The 6,000-nt window shown below is 38.5% G+C and overlaps 1 long non-coding RNA gene across 2 annotated transcripts in view; it reads left to right on the top strand.

Annotated features, from left to right (window-relative positions):
* Positions 1-420: 420 nt before the first annotated feature.
* The window catches only part of LOC148657358 (uncharacterized), a 127,678-nt gene continuing 122,098 nt past the window's right edge, over positions 421-6,000 (top strand). Inside the window, exon 1 of one of the 2 annotated variants that reach the window (XR_015940941.1) lies at positions 421-821. This is a non-coding gene — a long non-coding RNA (uncharacterized LOC148657358). The remainder of the gene's footprint in view (positions 822-6,000) is intronic. The other variant, XR_015940942.1, reaches the window with a different exon arrangement.

Genomic DNA, 6,000 nt, shown 5'->3' with positions numbered 1-6,000 from the left:
CAACAGAACTGTGTTTGTCATGACATGATTTCTGGCCTTTTAGCATAGGGTGATTCACCACTGTCTGAAGATACTGTAGGTACAGTACGACTGAAGCCAGAGGTACTTGGTAGAGAGCCAGAAATGTGTTTAAATGCTGTCAGAAAAGAACTGTTAAGATTTTTGAGAGTACAATCCAAAAGCCATAAACCTACAGTATACGTATGCTCTGTATAAAGTGTTAATTTGCTCTGTGCAAACACAAAAATGTTTGTAAATGAATGACACACATCCATACCAATTACTCACGTTACTCCAAAATGTGTCGAAATCATCAGAGTTTTTTTGTTAAACATGTTGAAGAAGCCTGTCTATACTTGAATATGACCCCTTTAAAAGTTGTAAGGCTGGTTTATTGCTATTGTAGCGGAGGCTGACAGAAAAGGTTCTTTTTGACACTCAGCCTGGCAGTTCTTTGGTTGCTTTGCAGTTTGTGACATCTGGAACAGCTAACAAATGGCGTACAAAGTTAAAGAAAAGTTTTCCAGGGGGGAAGCATGCATGAGCCAAAGAAAATCACCATTGCTATTGCCTGCTATGCGATATTCTATAGCATATTATGCCTGCACGTGGATTGGTCTTGGAGTACATGAGGACTGGAGAGTGTTGGCTGCCATTCAGGAATTTGCTGCACGTGAGGACAGGCTGCGTTTTAGCTGAGGAGCAAATGAACGGAAGCCGCCCTGGGCCGTCTGCCTCAGCAGCCTGGCACCGAATCCCTTTTCTCACATATCAGGTACTGGGGAGCAGCATAAAGGAGGTAGTATACGGACAAGAAGAAGGTATGTATTCATTTCATGTCCAGTTTGCTTCCTAACAGTTAGCTTGCTCCTAGAACTGTATCTAATCCCGAGGTTCTCAAATAGCCTCCCCATCTCTGGTCTCCGAGTTCGCTGCTCTGGCTATGTCACTCATCTTTGGTGAATGGGAGTCCCTGGTGAGGACAGGAATGTGGATGAGTGTAGCCAGGATTAGACACGTTAAACTTAGCAGCAAGGGATCCTCAACTTCCTGCTAGTAAAGCACCTGCAGGCCTGTATGGCAACAGTGGATGATGTGCCTACGCTTCTGCTGGTACTGACATGTCACGACTATTAACTTCTGGTGCTTAGAGGGGAAAATGAAGACCATCAGACATGTACTGTAGAATGTAAATGTGAAACGAAGTTGTGATCTAATCAGAACACCTGCTTGCTTTTAATATTTCAGTATTATACAAAGATTACAGAAGTCTCAATGCATGATACTTAAGAAAATGACTGACACTTTGTGTTTTTAGCAATCTTCCTCTAATATTTGAACTCCGATAAGCAGGATTCTGAAATTAAGGATTGGCGAGAGGTCTCAAATGTCATTAAAATCAAACTGAATGCTTTGACAATGAAGCCAGAAATGTTTCACATATTATTACATTATATTTATAAAAACAATAAAGTAAAAAAGTGTTCAATGATGACATAGCCAACAATTATGTCCTTTAGCTGACATTATGATTCTTCCCCTGAGCAGTCAGTCAGTGTTTGATTCAGAACTAACTGCCCCATTTGCGTAATACACTCCTTTCATTAATAGGAACCATTATGTTCTAATAGTTCTTTGGCTTTATAAAAATTGATGTGCTTTAAGTGAAATAACTGTGCTGAATTTCCAGAAGTCTTAAGTATTGAGAAGAATTCATTACAAAATAATATTTATGTTACAGTCTATAGAATCTGTAAAATCTCTTGGGGTTTGCTTGAGTAACATTTTATACCAAATGTAAAAGTAAAAATGCATTCTCCTTTGGGGTCCTGCACAAAGACGCAACACACTATTCAAACCTCTTTATACACATACATTCATTATACATTCATACTATATATGTTAGGATGTGAGTTTTATTTTATTTTATTTCTATTTCCCTAGCTCTTCACACTGCCCTGGCACATTTGGATGATAAAGATTCTGTATGTCAGATTGTTATTCATTTATTACAGCTCTGCATTTCACACAATAGTTCCTTCCAGACTAGCTAGGAAGCTTAATGACTTCGGCATCAGCACCTTTCTATGCAGCTGGATTCTGGATTTCCTGACTGGCGACCACAGACTGTGAGGGTTAATGGAAAACTTTCTTCCACATTGACCATCAATACAGATGCCCCTCAGGACTGTGTGTATAGCCCCCCTGCTGATCTCCTTGTTTACCCACAATTGTGTGGCCAGACACAGCTCCAATTCCATCTACAAATACGCTGATGACACTACCATCATTGGCCGAATCACTGCTAATGATGAGACAGCCTACAGGGATGAGGTCAGGAACCTGGTGAAATGGTGCCTTGACAATAATCGCTCCCTCAATGTCAGAAAAAACAAAGAGCTGGTCATCGATTTTAGAAAGCAGGGTGGGGACCACACCCCTATTCACATCAATGGGGTGGCTGTTGAGATGGTTAGAAACTTCAAGTTCCTGGGTACCTTCATTACTAATGATTTAATGTGGTCCCAGGATGTAACTGGAGCTACAAAGAAGGCACAACAGTGCCTTTAGTTCCTCAGACAGCTGAAAAACTTTGGTCGATCTTCAACTGTCCTTACCACGTTTTACAGGTGTGCTACTGAAAATGTGCTCACGTGTGGTATTACAGTGTGGTTTGGCAGCAGCTCATTGTCTGACCAGAAGGCATTACAGGAGGTGATCAGGTCAGCTCAGTCTATCATTGGAGTACAGCTCCCCTCTATTTCAGACATTTTCACAACTTGCTGTCTCAGGAAGGATGGAAGTATCGCTAAGGATACCAATCATCCTGGTTTCTCATTTTTCTCCCCCCTTCTCTCTGGTAAGGGTTATAGGAGCATAAAGGCACATACGTCCAGATTCAGAGACAGTTTCTTCCCACAAGCTGTCAGATTACTGAACTCTACCCTTACCACTGACTAACACCGATGTTTTTTTTCTAAGTTGTATGTTATTTAACTTGTTGTTATTGCTGGCGCTGTCCTGTGTTTGTTTTTTGAGTGTTTCCTTAATGTCTTTGTATCGGAGCATACATATAAACAGCATTTCATTGCACTTGTGCATATGACAATAAACTGAACTGAAAATAGGGATTTGACATTCCTGGGGTCATGGTATGCGCACAGACATAAAATGTGATGCAATGACTGATTTACTATATATTATTTTAATAAATAGGATAGGATAAAGAATAGTACAGAATAGAGTAAAGACGTCAACCAACAGTTGTATTCCCCAGTAAAAAAATAAAATCTGATCACAACACCAGTTTGCTTTTGGTATTTCAATGTTACACAAAGATTACAGAAGAATTCTGTAATACCTAAGAAAATGGCTAGCAATTTGTATTTGGTTTATTATGTTTCCTAAGAATTAGGAATATCATCACCCTCTAGTGACCTTCATCCCTTAATGTTATAGTCCTAGCTTGTTGTTGCACAGATCATTAAACAAACCATTGAGCCAAACACACTGATTAGATACAAGAAGGTACACAGTATTTTTATTTATGGTCTGAACATCAGTTTTAGGCACTGCACAGCCTGTGTAGTCTACACTGTTCTTAATGTAACCCATTACACAGGATACACGGGCTGTGTGCCCAGAACTGATGGTTTAGCTGTGCACTCTGCAATTCAGAGATGCTGCCATTTACTACTCAAACAGGGATGCTTTGTCTAACACAAACCATGGCGCTTGTAATTGAAGAGTAGTTCATAATTTGGATTTGGTCCCTGATAAAAGGCAATCCAGTCATATTGAGCCCCTTCTTCTAAAAATAATGTGTTCAATTCAATTATGGTCTGAAGGAATTCCTTTGTAAAATATACATACTGTAGATAGGTAGTCTTCTCATGGAGTGGTTTTCAGAAGCTTCTGGCTGCCAAATAAAGATGTGTTTCTGTCTTCTGTATTTTTTTGCTTATACAGTAATAGAATTAGGAAAAGTGAAGTTTTTTTTTTTAATTTTACTTTAAAAGCCACCCTAATTCTCTTTCAACAACACTGCAATGAAAAATTCAAAATAAATAGCCTTTTGAGATTGAAGTTGTTTTTTTAAAGTTGTTAAGACATCACTTCCAGCTTTTTCTATCTAAGCATCTTCCCATCAGAAATTGATTCTCATTTTCAGAGATAGATCAATGGGAATTCTGAGGAATTTGAAATATTAAAATAACTTTGTTAACCTGTAATAGTATGCTAATGTGAGTCTTTGGAGAAAAGTAAGGATTAACTCAATGAGTAAAATATCCCGGGGCACAATTTACCTTTGGAACCACCAGGGCTAAATCCATCTTGTGTTGTTAATCTATAATGACTGACTTTGACTTTTTTAATGATTCAGTAAGCTTGGTAATTAACAACGAGAAGCTCCCCTAAAAACATCAACCTGCTCTACTTGTCTCCAGAGAACTACTGTATGTTTCTCTGGATTTACAGTAGGTAATGTACGTACAGTAGAATACAACAAAGGCATGGGAAACAGTATTACATTTTTATTCATTTAGTTTTGGTTTAGCTCTATATGCTTGATTATCATACAGTAGTTCTTACAAGCTTCATACTGATGTAAACAAAGTGTTTTTTTTGTAGTTGTAAGCAACACATTTTGTTTATTTAAATCATTTGACTGGCGATCCCTCTGTCTCTCCATCTTCATCCTAACAGTTACTAAACTACTTTGCATTTGATCTTTTATAATGTCCAATTGGTTAACTTGCCTTTTGAACACAAGTTAAAGGTGAGTTAGTGAATTTCTGGCCATGGAAAATCCAGTGCACAAACATTGGTAGATAATGTTTTCCATTATATGGACCATTGGGAAGGTAATCATTCCCCCATCTAATTGCAGGCTGTTAAATTTTACCTCCCCTCCAGCCATGGCTGGCACTTGTACTGTAGATTGTATACACCTGCTATGTTTAGTTTTTGTAGCCAATTGATTTTTGGAATTGTGAACATTGGCCTCACAAGAATGTAGTTAAATCTGTGTTTTTACAACAACATAATCTTGTAGATTTGACTTTCAGCTTTTAAACTCTTCTGACTGGTAATGTAGCTTTTCAAATTTAGTGTCATTGTTTGGAACCTTCATGTAACACGGCTAAACAACAATCGGTGCGCCCTAATTTCCCTATTTGATTTTGATCCTTTCTCTCAGTTAGTCTAATCAAAACGTTTATTGTTCATATGAGAAAAACAATATCACACTAAGTAATAAATCTGTAAAAAATCTTTATATAAAATTTAAAATGATGAGTCTGGTTAGACTTTGACGGCAGCCAGTGGGGGTAATTGGTGTAATTGGAGTTGGGTTATTTAAGCCATTTTAATAGCTATTGGAACAACAGCTACTTGCCAGTCCCTGTGCTCTTACAGTGTCATCCGTGTGAAAATAAATATATGATAGCATGTCAAGTGAAAAAAACGGTCTCCAGGTGGGGTTGTTTAAGAAACAATGTCTGAGTGTCTCCTCGGCATTCTGGAGAGGTAAGCTTTAGCTCAACAGTCCAATTCCAAATTGGGTGGGCATATCATAAAAGAACAACAAGACATACTGTATCCCATTTTCTTAATGTAAAGATAATGGAAAGATCTTGACAATTTTAACCCGTAAAAGCACTCTTTCGGAAGGCTGGTTCAGCTCTATAGTCTAGTTTGGACTGCGTTCTTGGTGAGCTGTGATTTGAGATTTCTGGGAGCCTCTGACCATGTAGTGTCAGTAAAAGGCACGCCACCCCCACCAGTGATGATATTCCTCTTGTTGGTACCAAAGTCACATAGTCCTAAAATTGTGGCTGGGTCTGAAACATTTCAGAGGAAACAGTGAATAGACCTCATCCCACCCATTTTGAAGTACTGGAGACCGGAATGCAGTTAGAATTGTGGTTCCAAATTTTGAAAAACTGAATATAAAATGGTAGGCAGGAGGCAATTTATTCCCAGTGAGGTGTAGTCTAA

This window comes from Lepisosteus platostomus, chromosome 8 (genome assembly GCF_059453375.1).
Source record: "Lepisosteus platostomus isolate fLepPlt1 chromosome 8, fLepPlt1.hap1, whole genome shotgun sequence".
Classification (NCBI taxonomy): Eukaryota; Metazoa; Chordata; class Actinopteri; order Semionotiformes; family Lepisosteidae; genus Lepisosteus; species Lepisosteus platostomus.
This window is presented reverse-complemented; position numbering and strand designations above follow the sequence as displayed.